At 46.8% G+C, this 21,854-nt stretch overlaps 1 long non-coding RNA gene across 5 annotated transcripts; it reads left to right on the top strand.

Moving 5' to 3' along the window:
- Positions 1-7,491: 7,491 nt before the first annotated feature.
- On the top strand, positions 7,492-20,614 carry LOC113997926. 5 transcript variants are annotated; one of them, XR_005563537.1, is made up of 5 exons: positions 7,492-7,635; positions 8,927-9,139; positions 11,389-11,470; positions 17,215-17,380; positions 18,250-19,270. It is a non-coding gene; the product is annotated as an uncharacterized LOC113997926 (long non-coding RNA). The 5 variants fall into 5 exon arrangements; XR_005563538.1 differs by lacking the exons at positions 7,492-7,635; positions 18,250-19,270 and adding an exon at positions 20,323-20,614 and having other exon boundaries at positions 8,710-9,139; XR_005563536.1 differs by lacking the exon at positions 7,492-7,635 and having other exon boundaries at positions 8,710-9,139.
- Positions 20,615-21,854: the final 1,240 nt, after the last annotated feature.

Genomic DNA, 21,854 nt, shown 5'->3' with positions numbered 1-21,854 from the left:
GTTTGTTACCCTCCACCAGGGAGAGGTTGGTGACCTCCTAACGGGGATGGGACCCAGGAGATGATGTCATTTGCAAGCTTGGGGGGATTTCAGAGCGGTTCAGGAATTCGTGCGACCAGTCCCTCACCGCGGGTCGGCTTTTAGTGTAGAGGTGGAGATCCCTGGAAGTGTCCAAGGCCAGGCTGGACGGGGCTTGGAGCAACCTGGGCTAGGGGAAGGTGTCCCTGCCCATGGCAGGGGACGGAATGACATGACCTTTAAGGTCCCTTCCAACCCAAAACATCCCATGATTCTGTGGTTTGCCTCCTGCCAGGAGGTGACTCCATGTGCACCGAGGTCAGCGAGCGACAAAACTCCCCCCAACTGCAGCCACAGAGGGCTCGTCCTTCCGCCCCCAGCACTGCTTAACCATGAGTGAGGTTGACCAAAACCCGGGTTTCACAGGGTTTGCATGAGGGCCTGACCCTGTGCCCCCTGGGGGCAGCAAACCTGGCAGCAAACCAGCACAGACAAAATCTTTGCCCTCCCTCCTCTCCCCCTCCAACAGCCGAATCCCAGGAACCAGCTCTGACCTACTTCTTCTCCCTGGCTCCTCGCTCGCGTCTCCCTGACAAATCGCGCAGCCCTCCTTCCCCCTCAGCAGAAACGTGGGTTTCCCGAGGAGGTGGCCCACGGAGGCGGCAATATTGAGCAGCAACAGTACCATCTAGTGACTCGGGCTTACAGGGAGCACCACTTAGCCCGGGAAGAGGGAATCTGTGAATCTGGGAGGCCAAGAAGGTCCCAGATTTGCAAACGAGATCCTATCTCTTGGCTCATTTGGATTTAGGAAACAAATTGCGCTGATGCTTCAACAGTCTGGTTTCTTTTTCCAGAGAGCTGTGTGACCCTGCCTTGGGAGCCGGTCCCGTTTCCAGGCTCCTGACTCCCCGCTGAACCCGGCCCTGCCCCTCGCTCCCTCTGCTGGCAACCAACTCATTGATTTAATGAGTTCCCAACTCCTCACACACCCACTCGTCCGCACAGCACAGCACCAAATCCCGGCAAATGCACAGGAGGAAATTGAGGGCTGGGGTGATTTCTCTCTCCCGATAAGAGTCCACCTTCTCGCTCTGACGAGCCACTCGCGAAATACAGACTTGGATGTGTGAAATAAATAGACACAATTCAATTTAATCAATCAAAAATAGGCCCAAAATGGAGCGTAAAGGGCCCGCTCCGCGCAGATCTGAAATTACACACTCGGCAGCTGAAGGGAGGAAATCAAATTAGAGCATTTCTTTCCCCATCAAAGGACATTAGTCCCGATGCAGGTTCGTTCCGCCTCGCCATCGCTGATCGCGTGCAGGAGTCATTATCCCTGCAAGAATTCCGGCTGACCGAGGCACCGTGTGGCTGCGCCAGGTTAATGACGGGCTGCGGCGTGTTCTGTGCTTGAGGTGACAACTTTTCACAGCTGTTTCTCAACACACGTGTGTGTGTGTCACCTCTTTCCCGGGGAAAAAGACCGTTATCAGATGTGCAGAACGCGCCGGATCGGGGAGAGGTGACACCAAACCCAGCGCTGCAGAACTTCAGCGGTCAAACACGCTGTCGAGCCTGTGAAATGCCACCGGTACCGGAGGAGAAACTGCTTTGCTGGCTAATCAAACACATCCCCTCCTTGCTGTCAGGAGTGCAGCTCTGCCCTGAGTCCACTCAGCCTTGCTCGTGGGCTGATGAGTGCCTGACAATTTTCTGGTCTCAAATTAAACAGAAAACTAAATTAGCAAATTAATTGTTTGCCGTGTTTTTCCTTAGCCCCCATCAGCTGCCTCAGGACCTGCAGCCAATCCAGAGCCCTTCTCCACAGTTCCCAGTAGAAGGTGGAGCCCTGTGCTGGGTCCTGCTATCTACCAAGTGTCAGTCATGTTAATTTTAAATTACTTTTGTACAGCTTGGTGTCAAAACGATTAAAGCATGAAAAGAAAAACTGAACTAGAGGGAGGAAAGAGGGGGGGGGAGAGAGAGAATGAATAATTTACCTTGCATTTACAGCAAGGACACTTGGATTTCCTTAACTCCTCAACTCTGAGAAGCCTGAAACTTCTGTTTCTTCAATTCTCACCTGCTTGGGACCGTACCTGAGCAGGTGCTCTGGATCACAGAACCATAGAAGCACAGAGTGGTTTGGGTTGGAAGGGACCTTAAAGCTCATCTTGTTCCACCCCCTGCCATGGGCAGGGACACCTTCCACTAGCCCAAGTTGCTCCAAGCCCAGTCCAACCTGGTCTGAAACACTTCCAGGGATGGGGCAGCCACAGCTTCTCTGGGCAACTGTGACAGAGCCTCATCACCCTCTGAGTAAAGAATTTCTTCCTAACGAGGATCCTACAAGGATCTGGGATCCAGTTATCGCCTCCCTAGTGGCCTACAGCGAGGTGATAACTGCTCGCAGCACAGCGCCAGGATTTTATCTCAGTTTCTTCCCAGGAAAGGGTTTTTTCTGCACTGCACTCACTGATTGCTGCAATCACCAGCACGGACAAACCCACCCACCCACATACAGACCTTTTCTCCCCTTCCCAGTGCTCCACTCCCAACTGGGTTTACTCCATAACTCACACGTACTGTGCTAGATAATTACACACTTGGAAAACACAGAAATGCCTAATCAGATACAGCCTTAAATGCGCAGGAATTAGGGTTGTAGGATTGCGGCGGAGCATCCCTGGAGCTCTCTGCATCTGGCTCACACAACCAGCCCACGTGCACTGTGAAAATGTTGGGTTTGGGGCACAGACTGCTTTTATCTCCCTTCTTAGCTCCATCCATGGATTCTTTCTCTTGCCAGCTACTGAATAGTGTCATCAGTGGTCTTTGAAACACCATTCAAAAATCTCTTGAGGCCAGAAAAAAAAACCAAAAAGGTTTGTAAGGGGGCAACTCGACATCCGCAGAAAATGCAAATCAAGTTTAGCCACTGTTGATGTTTACAATGTATTTCACTTATACATCAGAGCATCTTCCATTCATTAAAAAAGGGTATAAACAGTGGGAATTATTTTGTCATGAGGGACTACAACGTGAAATGAGGTGCCTTCAGTAGATGATCACTAGCAGGGTGTCAGAGCTGTTTGGGAAATGAGAGAGGCTTGAGCCTTGAGTGTAACGTATCCTGCAGGATGTGTGTGGGCTTGAACTGATTTGTCAAAAGCAAAGAAAACAATTTCACTAATGGGTGTTTGCTGAAAAATGAGCATGATGTCTTGGCAATTTTGTGCTGTCTTGTGCTCTCTCTTCACTATCACTCCTTGAGTGAGATGGAGAGGAGACACCTCTGTCTTCTACCTGCATTTTACTCCTTTGGCCTCAGGACTAACTCAGCCCTGCCGGATCCCAAACAGGTCATGCAGAGGGCTGAGAACTGTGTTTGAAACATCCTCCTCCTTCAAAAGCACCTGCCTGACTCCTCCACCGTGTTTTCTCCGTCCTCGTGGCTGTAGCTCCTGTGACCTGCAGCGCAGCCATGGTGGGGAAGGTGAACACCGGTGCCCACGACAGCAGCTCAGGGCACAGACAGTGCCATCCCCTCTCTGCTCCCGTGTTCCTGCTGCCAGCACTCGGAGCATGGAATTGGGGACGTTTAGCACCATTTAGGAGCTGTGACTGGACAGTGTTGCCGGGGCTTTCACTGGAGCAACGGGAAGGGTTCTGTCACTGACAGTGGGATTCCCTTCACATGACGTTTCTTCAGCTGCTGATTCACAAGTACATCACTTAAATGACTTTTTTTTTTTTCCTTTCCCATTTGGGAAGCTCCTCTAAACTTCCCTCATCCTCCGCCAGAGGCCTGGCAGGAGGCCGGGAAGATGAAGAGCAGAGTCTCTTGCAGCGTGTTCCAGCGATGTTTCAGTGATACCACTGCAGATGTAGCAAGGCCCGAGTACTCCAGGCCAATAACCTCAGCTCTCCCTGGTTAAGCTGTGCTCAGTGCTGCAACTGCAGCTTTAGAAAACTAACACCTTTTTTTACTGGATTCTGCTAGTCTGGATTCAGCAGAATTTCTGCTTGAGATGGAGTTGCTTGAGCAACTTCAATAATAAAAAAATGTCATCAGCCAGAACATGAAAAATACAGGTGTAAATACTACCCTGGATCTGGTAATTACTTAAAATAAAGCACAATTCTCAACCAGATCATCTGTTTTCCCAAACTAAGCAGGGTTGCCCTTCCACCTGGCACCAGAGAGCCAAAAAAACAGCAGGAGAGGGATTTGTATCAAATCTGGTATCAACAAATCACTCCCAACTGCAAAATCTTTATGTATAAGTTATGAAATGGTTTCAAATTTTAAACAGTCTCCAGGCAGGCAATTAACATCATGAATTGAACAAAATTCAGTCAGAATAATTGATTTAGACTTAATCTCAGAACCTGAGACTTCTCAAGGTGTATCTTCACCCCCTACACAGCCGTGCTGAGGATCCCTGTGTTGGGCACATTATCCCTCCCAGTTCTCAGGAATCACTGCAAACACTCGAGTAGTGAATATTAAAGTGGTCAGTCCTGGAGTGGTTGCCATAAAAACAAGAGGACAAACAATAACTTAGACAAGAGCACACTGAAAAGGACATGTAGGAATAAACCACTTTTCCTCAATGAAGAGTTCCTGATATCAGGGTGCTGTGGGCTTTTTTCTCTCCAACACTTGAATTTCCTGCAGCTGAAGAATTTCAGTTCTTCGTTTTAATGTGTTGGGGGTTTTTTTTAGGCTTTTGATAATTCTCCTATGACAATTTAAACTATCTACCAGGCATCATCATGCTTTGCAGTGCAGACTAAGAAATGAGCTCTTTGTTGGGGGACGCTTTATCCATTTGAAGTATCCAGGATGATTTATTCTTATGGGACATGTGGGCAAAGTGACATTTTCCCTTCTTGTGCACTCTAAACACAGGGCTGCAGTGAAACCAAAACCACCAGCATCACAATGTGGTGAGCCATCAGCTTCTCTACAGCGGCTGTTTATTGGGACCTGCCTTTTTTATTGAGGGGAAAAAAAAAAAAAAAAAAAAAAAAAAGGATCTGGAAACAATCCAACTCAGCCCAAATTTTTTTGAAGGAGTTGTTTTAATTTGCTCCAGAGAAAGCTGTCTGTGTGCAAAGTCACCGATCTGCTGATGAGTAATCAGGGAGCTTTTGTGTTTTAATATTTTGATGTTTAAGGGAAGCAGCGCGAGGCTGACAGAATAAATCCGCGTACTTGGAAGCCGTTCTGCACCGGTTGGAGTACAAAGAGCAAAGGAATAAAAGTACAACAAAGAGAAAGTAACTAAAAGATACTAAAAGGACTAAAACCACACAGCTCATCCTTAACTGAGTGGTGCTGGAGGAGTGTAAAGCCAAGAGATGATTCCTACTCCAAGAGCTGGAGGCTGCTCTTTCCAGTAGACCCTGAACAACGAAATTTAAGAGTTAAAACCCACAAAGGAGACAGGACTTCAAAGAGATCCTCCCCCCTCCATTTACATTTGGGTTTTAGGTTTGTAAATGAAGCCATGTAGAGATTTAGGAGTGGTGTTAAGGAAAGGGAAGCGTAGGAAAGGTGCGGGGCATCCAGAATCAGGAAATTTCTATGGAAATGCTTGGCTGCTAACAGGATTTACGGGTATCTCCTTGCTCTAATGGATCCTTCTCTTCCACATAATTTCATTACATGTTGCCTGCTTTTCCTGAGTAGTCCCAGCATCCCTGAAACTTGTGGATTCAGCGGAGGAAGGGGGGTTTTTTGGCATCAAAGTGTTGCACTGCAACAGCAGAGAGGATCAACAGCTCCACATTTAAAAGGTGGCAAACTGGGAACCGGCAGAGCTGGAGAGAGGAGCTTGTACAAGGCAACAATCTGGAGCAGGCAGAGGAAGTGAGAGGCCTTTAACTGCTGGGCAGAATCGCCCCAGCCCGTATCTAATGAACCACACGGTATTTACTGGCCGTGTTTGTGTGTCAGCAGACTCGCTTTCCCCTCCTGTTTTTTCCTTTTTTTTTTTTGTGGCTTGCATATGTTATGCATTTTTAGTGTTGTCTGGTTAAATAATTTAAGTATTAAACAGCAGATCCCAAAGCCCTCTCAGCCTGGAGACATCCTTCAGCCGACTCTAACGGGAATGAGTTTTACCCCTTATTGAAGTTTTCGGGCAGTGAGGTGAAGAGCAGCGCATCCACGCCTGGGACAAAGGATAACTCAGCGCATCCTGAGCAGGGAAAGGTTGGGCTCGATGACCTCAGAGGTCTTTTCCAACCTGACGGATCCTGCGATTCTGTGAAAGCACCACAGGTGTGCGAGCTGGCCCCCGTTTCCTCAGTTTTTCCACCCAGGAAATGTGCGAGCCCTTCCCCAGCCGAGGAGGCGGCCGGGCTCCCCCGCAGCCTCGGCAGGCAGAGGGCAGCAAAGGAGCCTTTTCACTTTTTTTCTTTCCTCTCTTTTTTTTTTTTTTTTTTTTTTTTTTTTTGTTCTCAGCCCCGTTGCAGTTGGAGCTTTCCAGCCCGATTGTGCTAAAACGCTTCTGTACCAGCGTTCGCGTTCACCAGCCCGGCCTCCCCTCCCCCTCAGCCCGCTCCCAGCCCCCGGATCCAGGGATCGCCCCCCAGCCCAAGGAACACGGGAGGAATGGGGTTGTTTAGAGGGTCGTTGCCTCCTGCCCCCTCCCTTGGGTGAGGGTCTTTTCGCCCCCCACCCACCCCATTGCGTTCTCCCCACCCCTCAGTTTTGGGGGTGCTGAGGGGAGCTCCCCGCGTTGTGAGGGAAAAGGGGGGTCTGCCCCCCACTCCGCCGGGTTTTGAGGGAAAACTGTGGGTTTTCCCTCCCCCCATCGGGTTATGAGGAGAAAACGGGGGGGGTCTGCCCCCCCTCCCCCAGCCTGCACGGCGGTTACGAAGGAGTTTATCCCTCACTTCTCCCTGCTCCATCTGCACAGGAACTGAGGGGAGGTGGGGTTGCTTGAGGGGTGTCAGCGGGCTCGGGGGGTGTCCGGGCATGGGGAGAGGGAGCTATGACGTGCCCCCTCCCTTCTCCCATTCCCGGCCTGGGACTCTTTCCCTCCCAGGGCTCCCCCCGCCCCCCCCCCGCTCCTAAGCGGGAGTTTCCAGGAAGCGCTGAGGAGAGCCGCAGCACCGCGCAGCCTCTCGCACAGCGCGCTCCTTCCGCCGAGGCCGTGGCAGGAACGCCAAGTAGTCCCAACCGCCTCCTCCGCCTCACTCAGCAAAACGCTCCGTCGCGCCCTTCCTTACCCTGGACACTCTTACAGGAACGGGGGGATAAGACTTTCCCTTCCCGCATTCCCCCCCCTCCGGCGGGATAATCGGGATGTAAGGGATGGGGGGTGGGGGAGGTGAAAAAAGCCCAGCGCCGGCTGCGGCGGAGGGATCCGGAGGCGCGGAGGAGTGAGGAGGCACGGGGAGCGCTGCGCGGAGCGGGGGGGGGGGGGTGAGCGAGCGGGAAAACGCGGCGCGGAGCCGGAACAGCGCCCCCCCCTCCCCCTGCGGCGGGGGCGGGAACAGCGCCCCCCCCCTCCCCTCACCCTCTGAGGGGGTCGCTGTGAGGGGTTGGGGGGGGGGGACGCGCCAAAGTTTTTGGAAACTTTCCCCTGTTTCAAGGTTGAGGGGTCGTTTCTAAGCTTCCCCCCACCCTCTCGCCGCGGTGCCCTGAGCGCCCTCAGAGCGGCTCCCACAGCGGCGCCGCCTGTGCCGCCTCCCCCCCCCCGCCATCCTTCAGTGTGTCAGCGCACCTGGGTTTTTCCCCTCATTCCTTCCCTCCCTCCCTCCCTGGGAGCCGCTCTCCCTGCGCCCCACAGATAAGGCGCTGGGCTCACCCCACCCCACGGGGCGCTCGGTTGCGCTGGATAAGCAGGGCCCCGCCACGTTGAGGGGAAGTTTGCCCCGTTTCTCTCCCCCTCCCCTCGCCCCCGGGTGTTTGACTTCGCACAGGACCCCCCCCCAGCGCACCCTCCCTTAGCCCCGCAGGGAGCTGCGATCACCCCTCACCCCCCCATCCATCCCCCTGTCCCGGTTACACTCGTGTCCTCCTATTAACCCTGTGCAGAGAGGACAAAAGCTAAACTATGATCCTGGCTCTGCCTCTCTCTCCCTACTGCCGCTCCCCCCCCCGCCACCCCCCCCCCCCAGACCGCTCACGCTTCCAGGAGCGTCACATCCGCCTGCTAAGGCTGAAAGGAACAAGAACAAGAGCTGCTGATGGTGGTAAGGCCTCGCTCGGCTTGGTCAGCCCTGACACTAACCCCTCCGCCGAACATCTCCACGGAAGCTGCCCATGGCACTCAGTTCCCCCAATGAACGCTGATAGGGGTTGTGATGTATAGGATCAGGAACGGCCCTGAGGGGGTTTTGTCTCAGGCGGGTACCTTGTGTTTTTCCCCCGCGGCCACCGCACCCACTAAGCCACACACGAGCATATACCCACTCTCTGACCAACGGCACCGCCCACAGCGCCTGCAGAAAGGCAGAGCTGGCTCTTGCCGGCACGAGCCATGGATGCCCGCTGCCTTCTGAGCACATCCATGAAATGGTCCTTCCCTCTGAGCTACCCAAGGGAAAAAAAAAAAAAAAGAGAAAAAACCCACCCTCGTTCTGCTTATTCATTATAAGCGCTTGGCAATGTGCTGTTAAAAACGTGCGATCTCTTGTTTTTAGAAGCATCTGTGCTTTAAGAATAAGGTTTTGTCTCCTTGAATGTGGCTCTTCATAATAATCTCTTGAAGTGCTGCGTTTTTGTCCTTAAAGTTCTATTTTATTACCTCTTCTGGATCGGTGAAGGTCGGTTTAACCCTTTAGAGATGAAAATCAGGAGCCACTTTAGGAAAATGTTGCTTTTTTTCTTTACTAATTCGTGGTTGCAATAATATTTTATTGAGGATTTTTTTCCCCCCAGCCCAGTCCTGCATGCTGAAGGAAGTGTGTGCTTCAGCACTGATTAAAGTCATGTATGAGTTAATGAGAAGCTTGCAGAGTATGTGAAGCAAGAGAAAATCTTTAACCAGCTCTGCTGTTCCTTCTACATACCACAAACTTGCACGCTGTAACCAGAAGGTGGATTGAATATGTGTGAAATGCTGCAGTAGGAGACTCTTAAATCGCATCACAGGTGGATGCTCACTCAATTTATACATTATCCTTTCAAAATACCTTAAAGTTGGGTGGGTTTGGCGGGTTTTCTTTTAACCATTTTGAGACTTCGTATTTCCACGTCCATTGAAATCCTTGGATGAAAGGTGCTATAAGCTTACGAAATATGATTTTCTGGATTGTTGTTTTTTATTTTAAACAATGTTTCCCCCTCTGCTTCCCAGGTTAACAGATTGATAGCACAGGAGAGCCTCTGAGGTGCTGGAGGTACCAGCAGTGGTGTCAACATTCCAGTTGTGGGACTTCTAATTTAAGAAACGTATTGTCATAAGGAATAAGATCAAGGCTGAATCCTGCTTGCATTTAGGTCCAAATGCAAAATATGCTTTGGAAGGAGTCCCCAGGGAACACTGAGAGTAATTAAGTAAAAATAAAACCTTTCACTTCAGCCCCCCCCCTTCTCCTTTTAACACAGACAAGTCAGTGCGATGCTGTTTTCATTCCACCATTTTCATTATGTGTCCTGATATTTCTTAATTTTGTATTGCATCTGAAATCCTCGAGTGACTTATAATTTCTGTGATTTGGGGGTATTTCTAGACCATACTTTTAAAGAAGTCATCTCACTGTGTCCCAGAAGGAGCCATTGAACAGTCATTCTCATAAACAGCACTGAACTTCTTACAGCCTTGCTTTTCCAAACACCTTTTTTTTCCCCCCCTGTAATTTTAATCCTTAACTATTGAATTCCCTTTTCTTTACATTAAGTAAATATTTATTAATACCAGTTGAGGGGTTTTTTTTCATCTTTTTAAAAGAACAGAGCCTTGTCACTAAGATGATCCTTTCGTATTGAGGAGATGACATAAAAAAGGAGTGAGGGAGAGTTGTCTTGTGCTGGAAAATGCCATTTTTGGAAAACAATACTATAGGAAATGGAAATGAAAAATACATTTTATGCTGGTGGGAACTTGTAATGAGGCTAAGAGAGGATTTGATGTCCCAGAAAAGCAATGATTACAAGGGGAAAAGCGGGACTTTATCATCCATTTGTAAAAGTTCTCGGGCTGAATATCCTTTTGGGGAGCTGAAATTTGGCTCAAGTCTGCTTATGAACATCTGTTGAATGGAATTTTAAAAAGGCACAGATTATAATCTTAGTTTCTGTTGGCTGTTTAAGATGATAAAATAAAGCAAAATAAATGTTTCTGCAAGTACATTTGGGGAGTTCTTTTGTTAATAATGAGGTGGGTGAATGTTCAGTTGTCTCCACTGCTGGTTACCTGGTTGTATATGTGTTTCCATACATTTTTCTTCATTGCATATAAAATATTCCCTCTACCCCTTTCTGTAGCTGTTTAATTCCATTTGAACACTCCTTGTAAGCTTTCAAGTTTTGGTTGGTTTGTTTTGGTTGGGGTTTTTTTTGTGACAGGAGGCTCTTGGATTTTGGCATCCGTGACATTTTTTGCACCAAGAGTACAGTGATATATTTGAAGGGAAATTTTGAGAGCTCTTGGGTATTCCCAGAACTGCTTCGATTCACATCCTGCCCACCTGTCCCTCTGACAGGATTCTGTGAATTCAACCACTTTGTGTCCACTGGCTCTGGGTAGCACCACTTCAGCATCTATTTCTGCAGCGTTTGTGACCTCCAGTTATTCAGGGAGGTCTTCACTGTAATTTTCCCTCCTATTATTTTGCCTCTTTTCGCAGCCTGATGTTTTTTTGCTCTTGTTTTCTCTTCCAAGCGAGGATGCTGTGAGTGCTTCAGCTCAAAATTTAGGTCATCTCCGATGGAAGAAGGGAGACCTAAAAAGTAAAAATAAGATTTCAGTGTGCCTTTAAAAGTGACAACTCTTTGGGAGAAAAAAAAAAAAACAAACGTACGAGCTCACCTGTATTTTGTGGCAGTAGGGAATGGAGGGAGCCTTTTCTGATTCCAGAAGGAAGGCTGAGTATCTCCTTGGGAGTGTGGTTTCTCTTCCATGTTTTCCTGATCTTTCATTTTCACACCTGATTTGAGCTTTAATCACTCAAATTATTCATAGGCTTGCCCTGGAAAAAGGAGAGAGTGACCTTTCCCCATCTGGAGTAGATGGATTTGCCATCAACAATTGTAAATGGATGACTTAATGATGGGGTCCACGCTTGGAATTTTGAATTCTGTGATTTCACCGCGTCTCCGGAGTTCTGCACATGGTCTTCTCTGAACTGGTAAGTTGAAGTTATACCACAGGGATTTATTTTTTGCAATTTCTCTCTTAGCACTGGGCTCCTGTCTACAAAGTGTTGATGATCCTCCCGAACTGCTGAGTCACCAAAGCACACGTGCCTTGCTCAGGACCAGGTCTGTAAGTTGCAGTTGTATTTTTTTTTTGGTCTGTAATTATATCCAGTGTCTCAACAAAAGTGCTGCCCGTTGGGGGTTATGTGATCACAGCTTTGCTGTCCCAGAGGGGCCAGAGAGCCCAAACTGCTCCTCAGTTCCTGTGGGTGGCTGGAATCAGCCACTGGAATTCCTAGATATCTGTTGCTCTCGCTTTTCTGTTACTTTAGTGGCTTAATTTAAATTACTAAGGAACTTGTGAGTCTGTTTTGTTTGCTTTCTGCTCTTCCCAGCAGCATTCTGCAGTTTTATATGTATTAAATGTGCTAAGCTTCATCTGGCCTAGATGTACAATAAATACCTTAGTCAATGCAGTTAAGTCCAGTTTCCTCTATTCACTCAGAAGAGATTTGTTTCTTATCTGAATTGTTCTTCCATTCAGAAGGAGAGAAGCCTTGCACAGCCAGAGCTCACCTCATAAATCACCCAGACAAATGGAACTTGGGGCAGGAGGAGATACAGAATGAGAACAGTTGTGATTTAGGCTCCATGAAGTTTGTGGAGCTGTGCCTCCCTTCACCCTTAAATATCCTCTGGTGTTTGGTGCCTTCCATTTGACAGAATAGGTCTAGTATTGATAACTTTTTTAATCAAAATACTAGAAAGACCTTCTTGGTCTTCATCCAGGCACTGCTCTGATATGCAGATACAACGTAATCTACTCACTAATTTACTTGGCTCTATCATGGGAGATGGGGCTACCAGCCAACAATCTGTGCAGCCACAGCACCTCAGAGGACCTGGAGTGCAGGTTCTGGGCCAACAATGGTAACACACAGGCTACATCTCCTCCTAACCCCAGAGTCACCCTCTGGCTGTTTCTGCTGGTTAGAACTCTTCTGATGACTTCCCGAGCTGCTCTTTGCTTGGTCTCCTGCCCAGTTTCAACAATTCGTCTCATTTTCGTTCAATACAAGGTTATCTATCAGTTCTTTTATAATGTCCTCATTACTTACAGTTATGAAGTAGCGAAGGGGCTTCTTTTTGATTCTGAGACTGTTTGATGAATATATCTGTTGGCACCTGTCCTTGCTTCCCCCACTCCTTCCAAGCTCACTTTAAGGATCCTCCACAACAATCTCGATGCCCTTAGTTACGAAGGGTCGTTCCCTCTATAAGATTAGAGCTTCCTGTTGGTGTTTTGTCCTTTCTGGGCAAGCTGATATCTCTGAGCTCAGTTGTTACTTCGTCTCCTCAGCTCTCCCAGGGCTCTTGCAGGCGCTTTCAGTTCTGCCTTAACATCTTTGATTTGGTGAGGTTCCCTCCTATTTACATTTCTTCACATGTATCCTCTTCCCACCATCTGCTACCTTGTGTTTTTCTCCTCTCTGAGAGGTAGTGACCATATTTCATACAACGTTGTTCTACACGGGTTTTCTTAACATTTAATTAAAAGGTTCTGAAAGAACAAAGCAAATTAGAATTCACCCATTCTGTGCAGGCACTTTAAGTGAGGAGGGAACAGCTCAAGAAAGACCTTCAAATGCCTTGAATGAATTTGCAACCAAAATTTTGTGCACTGTTTATCCAAAGGGTACAGTATCAAATTAATTAGGTGAGTTTTATTACTGACAGAAGTTCAGGTTGTTATTAGAGAATGCCATCTTCTCTAGAAACTCTTTTTCTTTGGAATTCAGCAGGTCTCCTGAGTAGTATTTACTTTGGAGTGAGTGTGTGGCTGTGCCTTGTTAGATAAAAGCTGCAGTACTAAAACTGTTTTACTGAACTTAGCTCCTGACCTGCCTTCTGAGGCCACAGCTACAAAGGGATGATACATCAATCTAGTTTGTTTGATCTAATTACAGCTGTTTAACCATCCTGAGCACAAGTGCACTCACCCTACTTTGTTATGCTGATTTCAGGTATTTTCACTGTTAATCGGGTGCACGGTGCTTGGTTCTTTCTTGTATTAATTTACCTCTCAAGATATTCTCAGCAGTTATCCCATGGAGTGGTGTTCTGCTGCTCAGCTGGATGTTACTTTTCACAACGTGTTGACAGGGAATTCTCAGGAATTTGAGGATTCTGTGGGTCAACCTGACAAATGACTATTCCTTTTCTCCTGGCATCCATTGGGTTTGTTTGTTGGGTGGTTTGTTTTTTTTTCTTTTTGCCTGTGCAACTTCTTTTTCAAAATGCTGCACGAAGAAGAAACTTGGGAGATCCATCACAATGCATATTCCTGTGAGGTTGCACAGGTGGAAAGGTTTAGTTATTTGGCCTCACAGAGCTTTTGCTGCTTTGATAATAGAAGAAATGCAGAAAGAGAAACAGTGAGATGTCATCAACCTGCTCCTCCTGTAGGGGATTCATCAGGAGCAGTTTCCCCAGTGGTGTTCCTGGGTGTAGCCTGCTAGCAGGGACTGATAGCACAGGGCACTGGTGCAGAACTGGGACGGCCAGGAGCAGCAGCCAAACATCAGGATGACAAAACTGCATTCCTAGAAACCCTTGTGAGCTCAGCTGCAGGGGCAGGACACAACCCAAAACTTCCCTTAACATGCAGGAGCCCATTGCCACCTGGGGAAGAGCAGATTTCTGATTAATTCCAACAGAAAACTACCAGTTTTGCCAGGGATATTGTCATGGGATCTCTTATAATGTATATATCTGATCTTCTCTGCTTGGCATAAGAAATTACCTACATTTTTTCCCAAGCACAAGTCCAAGGACTGGAGCTCCATGGAGCTTCAAGGAATAAGCATGGCCTCTTGGGCCAGGAGAAAGGATTTATGAACACAGAGAACAACTCCTCAGTGGTTGCACAGGGCCTTGCTCGCCAGTGGAGGTGATTTACCATGGAATGGGTGCAGAATGGTATCACACAAACCTGTTAGAAATTTGAGCTTGCCCTGATGTGTTCAAAGGTCTGCCAGAGGCAGGGAAAGCTGTGGCAAGGTGTGGGGAAGCAAGGAATGGAAAGATACTTTCAGTGTTACGGACATCCAGTGAAAAAGCCTCTGCAAAACAGCCTTTTTTTAAGGAGAAACTGCATTAGGATTTTACAAACATGAGGTAACACAGCAATGTAATAAAAGAAACAGCGTTTGACTTTATTCACAATCACTGTTAGGTGATGTCATGCTACTGTGGGCTGAGGTGGAGCTCGGTGGAGATCTGCAACAGAACTATCAAAGTAGTTTGGCTTGGCAAAATCAAACTATTAAAACAAGAAATATTTAATGTGAAATGGCTTGTAAACTCTAAACTCAGTGTGTCTGTCTATCAGCATAAGGGATGTGCTTAACACACTCCCTCAGCTCTCTGGAGCTGGCAGTTGGAAGGAGGTCTTCCAGGTAACTTCCTGAAGTGACAGCCTGTGACAGGGGCCCAAACCCGTGTGTTCTTCATCTCAAAGCCCACTTTTCTAATTGAGACATTCCTTTCCCACCAGTATTTTTCTTCCTGCATTTGCTATAATAACAAATATATCTGTCATAGAGCCATCAGGAGGTCCTTAGCTCCCATCCCACTCTGAGATAAGAGAGATGCCTATCTGTATCCCATACAGATGTTTGTGTATCCTGGCCTTAAAGAAATCAGCAATGCAGGGTTTTCTACAGCTTCCCATACAGTGTTCTCATTGTTCAAACCTCACTTTTGTTACTTTATCAAATCTCACTGTGAATTAAGAATATTACCTCTTTATTTCCAGTGGACATGAACATTTGGCTGCTGACAAAATGGACTATTTCATCCCTTCCCATGAGCTCTCTCTTTTTTCTTTCCTTTTTTTTTTTTTTTCTTAATTGATTAAGCAAATCCAGCATTTCATTTTGTTCTTGAAGGTTAGATTTCCTCAGCCTCCCAGCATTCTTGCTGCTCTCTTTTTGCTCTTTCCAGTTGCTTTGTATCTGCTTTTATTTTCTTATGTGGTACCTGAAAACGGGTAGAATATTCCAGCTGAGATTTCACTGAGTTCAGCAAGATAATTGTCAGGGGTGTCCTACGTAAAGCAGCTTTATTAAATATTTCTGTGATGTATTATCTTTATTGTGCTGACTCAAATTCAGTTTGTGGTCCATTATAACCACTGTCTGCCCAGCCAGTTGCTCCCCTCCTCATCCAGGCCCATGTCTGGATCCTTGGCTCCAAAAAAAAAACTCCACTGAAAATGCCATCCCTGAAAATAAGGAGCTGAGGAGGCTTTTCAAATGCACTGTTCTCGTGAACTCCAAGTGTGTCAGCCTGCCAATGGAAGTAGAGCTGTGACATAATTGTGAGATAATATTAATTTTCAATATTGGATGAAAATTATGTTTCGTGTTATTATTACTGAGAAAGTGTTAATGTCCTAAAAGTTCTGAGATGGAAAGGGAGTGTTTGTTTGCAAATGGGAGAGAACACACGAGTCTTAGATTATCATTTTCTTGCTAAATGTTTCACTCTCTCATTAACAAGACAAGCAGAATAATTAGTTAATGGCCCTTTTTAAAAATAATAGAGTCCCTAGAGGTGAGATGAACCAGAATTAAATCTGAAAGGCATTTGAAGAAAGAAGAAAACAACAACAGAAAAGTTCTGGGATCCTGGTTTGCTCCCAAACATTGATGGCATGAAGATACAATTGGTGGCTGTGAGGTGTCCTCTGGTGAGAACACTGAGAAAAAGAGAAATTGCAGAAAAAGGAAAGAAAAATTGAAAACCCCAAAAGAGAAGACGCTTTCTGGCTCCGTGCTAGTGCATGTTATTGTTTACAGAAAGGTGAAGAGGTGGCAGACCCAAGGAAGGAGCCTTTGCCAGCATGGGACACTGTGTGTTTTAAATCATGGAAAAGCTCCCCAGAGCTCAGACAGTTGAGAACAGGAGATCCCAGGAAGGGCAGCCATGGTTTGGTGCTATGTTGCCAGAGCAGGTATGTTCTGTGTGGAGAGGAAGAGACCTGAGATGGAAGACACAGGTGATCCACGTTCCTGGAGTGTTATTTATGATAGAAACAAAGAACCCTTAGAAAAGCCAGACCTGTGGTGTGAGCTTCTGGAAGGTGCAACCCTTTGGGATTTTTGGAAAGCTGTACCCTTAGAAAGTCCTGGTTTTCCAACAGTTCCCTGCAGAGGCAGAGGAGCCCTCTCTCCTGAGGTGACAGTGTGTGCAGGCTCAGCTCCACAAGGATCACTGCTTAGTTCTCCAAGCACTGTCTGACACAGGGAATGTGCTGAGCTGGTCCCTACTCCAGGGCCCACATTAATTCTCTCTGTGTTCCGTGTTTCTTCACGCTCCTGTGACCGGGATGAATTTACCAGGGGACTGACTGGTGTGTTCAATTTTCCTGTGTACATTCCTTACACTTTTGCCCATCCTAATCCAGTTCCTTGCACTGTGATGCAGTCCCTAATTATAAATTAAATCATACAACCTGCCTTCTCAAACTCGTCTCATTCAGAGTTTTCTTTTATCCTTGTTATTTGATGTTTGCTTCCATATTTTATTTATTGCATGTAATTCAAGTGCTGCAGTAAATACAGAATTACTAATTGTAATGGATTTTCGTTGTGCTTATCACTATAGTGTCTGAATACCTTTTAACCACCATACCTGTTTCTTCACAATATTGCAGAGGTTTTCCTCTCATTTCACTGGTGCAAAGTAGGGAAATTAATGGCAAAACTTTCAAAGTTCTCCACTGTATCTGTATGTTCCAGAGTGACAACAAACCAACTTCCAACCAGCCCCAGTAAATTAATTGTGAATATCTTCTTCACCAGGTTGCAGAAAAGCTTTCAGAGGGGCTGCTGGTGCTGGTTATTTCCTCTAATTTGGAGTTTCCTCACACTGGGCTTTAGGAGTCTCTGTTGGCTGCCTCACACCAGGATTTTGAGGAAATTGTATCCCACTTCATCCATAAGGACATCAACCTCCAGCATAAAAACAGTAAGTCCCTTCCAGCCTGAGAGCCCCACTGGAAGGATTCTCTAAAACCTAGGTTTTCTAATAATAAGACATTCTATTCTAGCAATCAGCTTAATTGCACTCAGGCCTTTAGACATATATTTGGTGCCAACATAACCCTCGAGTTTAAATACCTGTGTTCAAGCCATAACCTGTGTATATGGACTCACCCTGTCCTCTCTTCCCTTTCTTTTGTTGGAGTTTGCTGAAATGAGGCTTCAGTCTTCTCTCCTGACAGATTCTCTGCTCTCATAACCAGCTCAGGGAGCCTTTTCTGTGACTATCCCAGCTTTCACATGTCATTCTCGACTAGAAGCTGTACCCAAAATTCCGTAAGAGAGCCGTAACATCTGGATGTGCCTTACCTGCTCTTCAGATCTCACCTGTCATCTCCATTCCTGTGACTAAATAACGCTTCTGAGTCTCCATCCTTCCCTGTTAGCTGTGATGAATTCCCAGTTTACAAGAGTTTTGGCTGTCAGTCCCCGTGTGAACAGCCTTGTGATTTGCATTAATCTTATTACTGCATTCCACCAGTCCATTCCTCAGGATTCCTGTGCTGTTCCAGAACCTCACCCAGTTCTTCATTTAGGATATTCCAGTCCTCTGCATTGATGCTTTTTGAATTTGTCAGTAACTATCTGTACTAACACTCTTTTCCCAGTTCCTTGTGTCACTTAAAGCCAATCATAGCACCAGATCTGAGAGCAGAAGCTTTTCAAAGCACTCAATCCTTAGCCCAGAAGTTCCCATTTCAGCACAACCCAGCGCTGGATTTTTAGTCATTTTTTTACCCAGAAAACTTTTCTTGCACTAATCTTCCTATTTTCCAATTTAACTTGTATTTTCAGATGTTGCACCAGACCAAACGCTCTACTGATTTTGGGGGCTGTGAGATCAACTGTGTCTTCCTTTACCCAGAAAAATCTGCTTCCTTATCAAAGAGAGACATCAGCTTTGTCTGGCATGATTGCCTGCGTTAAACCTTTTTTTTTTGCATTTTATCTCTTTACTTTCCTCTACATCTTTGCCCCCTCCAGAGGAAAAATAATTTACATTTTGCATCTTGCTGAGGTCAGGTTAATTAGCCTCCAGTTGTCTGGACTTACTTTCCAGGTATTTGTATTGATTTTGGGGTGGTTTTTTCTCCTTTCTCCCCATAATAGGATGCCAATTTTTGATTATTTTTGTACTTCTAGAAGTGATAGAAAAAAAAAACACTCATTTGCATCACAACTCAACTATAAGGCTTCATGTTTTGATTGGGTTTTGCTTGTTGGTGGGGTTTTTTTTGTTTGGTATTTTTGCCTTTTTAAAGAAAGATGCTTTGTCACGACTGTGGATGCAGGAAAAAGTAATGAATTGCAAAGTTCTTCAAAAAATAATGATAATGAGAAGGTCCTTAAGCAATGATAGCTGGGTCCAGGGCTCTGTTATCCTGTGGGACTGTTGATAAGTGCCAGTGGCTGATCACTGACATGCAGAACTTCTGTTCCTTGTGCTGCTTCAGCTTTATTTAAACAGAAACTGAAGTGTGCTGGGGACTCTGCACTCGTGCACGAGGTAGTCCTGAACAAAACACACTCTAAGAATAGACAAAGTAAACAAAACAATGGGAAGACAGTGAATCCAGAGGGTCAGGATTACGTAGGGAAGGCTCCAGTGCTCTCAGTGCCCTCATGAACCCATGGCACGGGAAAACCGAGGTCAGCCACTATGTTTCCTGCAGCTGGGGAAAAGTCATATTTTTAAATGCTTTGTTTTGTCGTGTAGTTAATTCCACTCTTTTCTAACAGCTAAACTGAACAGGAATCTTTCTGAGCAGGTTTCACTCAGGTACCCAATTCTACCTAATTAAATGTTTGGATTCGGGGTGGTTTTTTGGTGTTGTTTTTTCAGGGGTTTGCCAGATATACTCAATATTTTTCCAAATATTTGAAAATTATGTATTTTTTTATGATTCTTCAGCGTGTTTTACAGAGGAAGTTCTGACCAATGCCTTGGTTTTACTGAAAATTCATGTGCTATGCCCAGCCTTTACAAGCAGAGCTATTGCCAAGGTGTGATCACCTTGGCCCCCTCTCAAGTCAGAGGTAACTGATAGATAAAAATGACCTCGTTTCACAGTCCCACAGCTGAACTCTGAAAGTACCAGCCAAGCTGGTCAGAATGTGTTTGAATTTTTTTGTTTCTAAGTAAATGTCACTGAGGTACCAACTCGTGACATTCAGAATCTGACTTTGAGGCCACGTGCATTTGAGGTCGATGGGGTGGAGGCCTCGAGCAGAAAATGGGTCCCATCCCCACACACAGACCCCGTGTGTGAATGTGAATCCCTAATGCTCCCCATGTGGGCTGGTTACAGAACTCAGATTGGGAAATACACATTTATGGGTGGCTGCTGAAAGGCAGATAATTAGAATTTCTCTCCGACCCTTCCATGAGCAAGTGTTTCCAAGCTGCTCAACACCTTGTTTAAGTGGAATATTGGGGTTGGTTTGGTTTACTCGTTTTTCCACCAGCTATTTGTGCCTGCCTTTGTACAGCTGGAATGAAGGGACGCTACTAAGTGTTCTCCCCATAGCATGAATATTTAATAGTTTGCGTGTTCTTTCTCTGTGTCGTGGGTGTGCCTATAGAACACCAGCAAAACATCTTAAAATCAGGTTTTGCACGAGATTTTCAAAGCACATCATGGGATTGAGTCACACTGCTGAGTAAACTACACCACTGTAGCATTTCACCCAAAATTTGGGTTTGCCACATTTGGTGGTATTTTACGAACCAGCACGGATTCAGTGAACTCCCCCTCAAGATTTTATTCCAGTTTGATCCAACTTCCCAGTACGGACGAACTGGTGTCCTTTAGAAATAAAAGAAAAATCTTTAGCCCGCTGAAAAGAAGATTTTTCTTTGTTTCTCAGATGTGCAGACACTCGTGTTCTCCAGCTCTGAGCTGCTGTGAGTCTGCTGGGCGGATCCTGCAAAGTGCTGAGTCCGTGGCTAACTTTAAGGGAGTATATCCTGAAAATCACCGGGACTGCTGATGTTTAAAATTACACAGAGACTTAAGTACTCTGATGGCCCCCGGCCAGTGGCTTTCACATCTTCTAGGACTGAGCCCTAAGGAGACACAGTGTACGGCTGCAGCTGAATTTCCTTTTCCCATTTTAAATATAAGGTTTAAAGCCCAAATTCTGACAGCTGTTTAATTAAAGATCCTCATTTTAACCGTGAGGAATGTGATATGCAGCGTTGCTACGCCTGGATTCTTTCTTTCTGCCTCTCCTGGCATCCCAGCTCACTCCTCTCCAGCGTTAGTGCAGGGCTTGCAGTTTTCAGGGCTGCTCCGTTCCTGCCTTATCCTCTTCCATCTTTTCCATCTGCTTTATTCTGTTTGGAAAATGGCAATGTAGAATGTGTTTGGTGTAACCTTAATCCTGACCAGCATCTGGGCTCCGTTTAAAAAAAAAAAAAAAAAAAAAAAAAAAAAAAAAAAGGCATCTACTGCAAGGAAGGTTTCTGTATATGTTTCCCCGCTTTAGTAAAACAAAGTTGGGGGGGAGGAAGAACCAAAAATAACCGTAACAAAATTATATTTATTTTAATTGACGTGTCAATTAATATGTGGGGGTTTATGTGTTTTCCTGCCTACATGGACAAACCGTGGGGTTTGTGCTCTCACCTCTGTCCCGGTGGGGGTTGTGTCAGAGGTAAACCGGATTTGGACCATTTTGGACCAGGAAAGAAAGGGGGGGGGGGAAGAGGGAGAGGGGGTGGTGTATTTAAATCTTCTTTTAACAGCCTCGCTGCTAATTACTCCCGATACGCAAAAGTTCACACCACCATAACACACGGGATGCACTGAAATTCCTGCCTGGTGCTCTCTGACGTTTCCCTATTCAACTTTCCCAGGCCCGCAGAGGTCCCGGTGCGAGGCGGCTCCCTGGAACATCCCGGTGGACGGGCAGGGCGGTGACACCGCCGGGGCCCCCCCGATCCCCCGCCCCGTCCCGGAACCCCCCCAGGTCGGTGGGGTCGGTGCTGCGGGGCTGGGGCCGCTCTCGGGGGGCTCCTCCGGGCACCCCCCCGCCGGCCCCCGGAGCTTGGCCGTGGAAATGCAGCGAAGGGTCGTGGGGGCACCGGGGGACCGAGCAGAGGCTCGGGAGCTGTGTCCCCCCACCCTCGGAGCTCCTTGTGCTCCCCCACGGCCGCCCCAGGGCCGGTTCCGATGGCAGGGATGGGAGCGAGGACGGCTCTTCCCAGCCCGCTGCGCCTCCCGGGGCGGGGGGTCCCGTCACCCCCCACCCCCCTTTCCATTCCTGCTCCTGTTGGATTTTCCTGAGTCGCGTTTCCCCCGCGCTCCCAGCCCAGGGCTCTTGAACTTCAGTCCCCGGCAGCCACAGAGGTCGCTTCTGAGCACCACGAAAAGGCTTTTTTCATTATTTATTTATTT

Source organism: Pipra filicauda, unplaced genomic scaffold (assembly GCF_003945595.2).
Source record: "Pipra filicauda isolate LSUMZ 115617 unplaced genomic scaffold, ASM394559v2 scaffold219_size1829416_pilon, whole genome shotgun sequence".
NCBI lineage: Eukaryota > Metazoa > Chordata > Aves > Passeriformes > Pipridae > Pipra > Pipra filicauda.
Note: the sequence above shows the minus strand (reverse complement) of the source record. Positions and strands in the feature narration are given on the sequence as shown.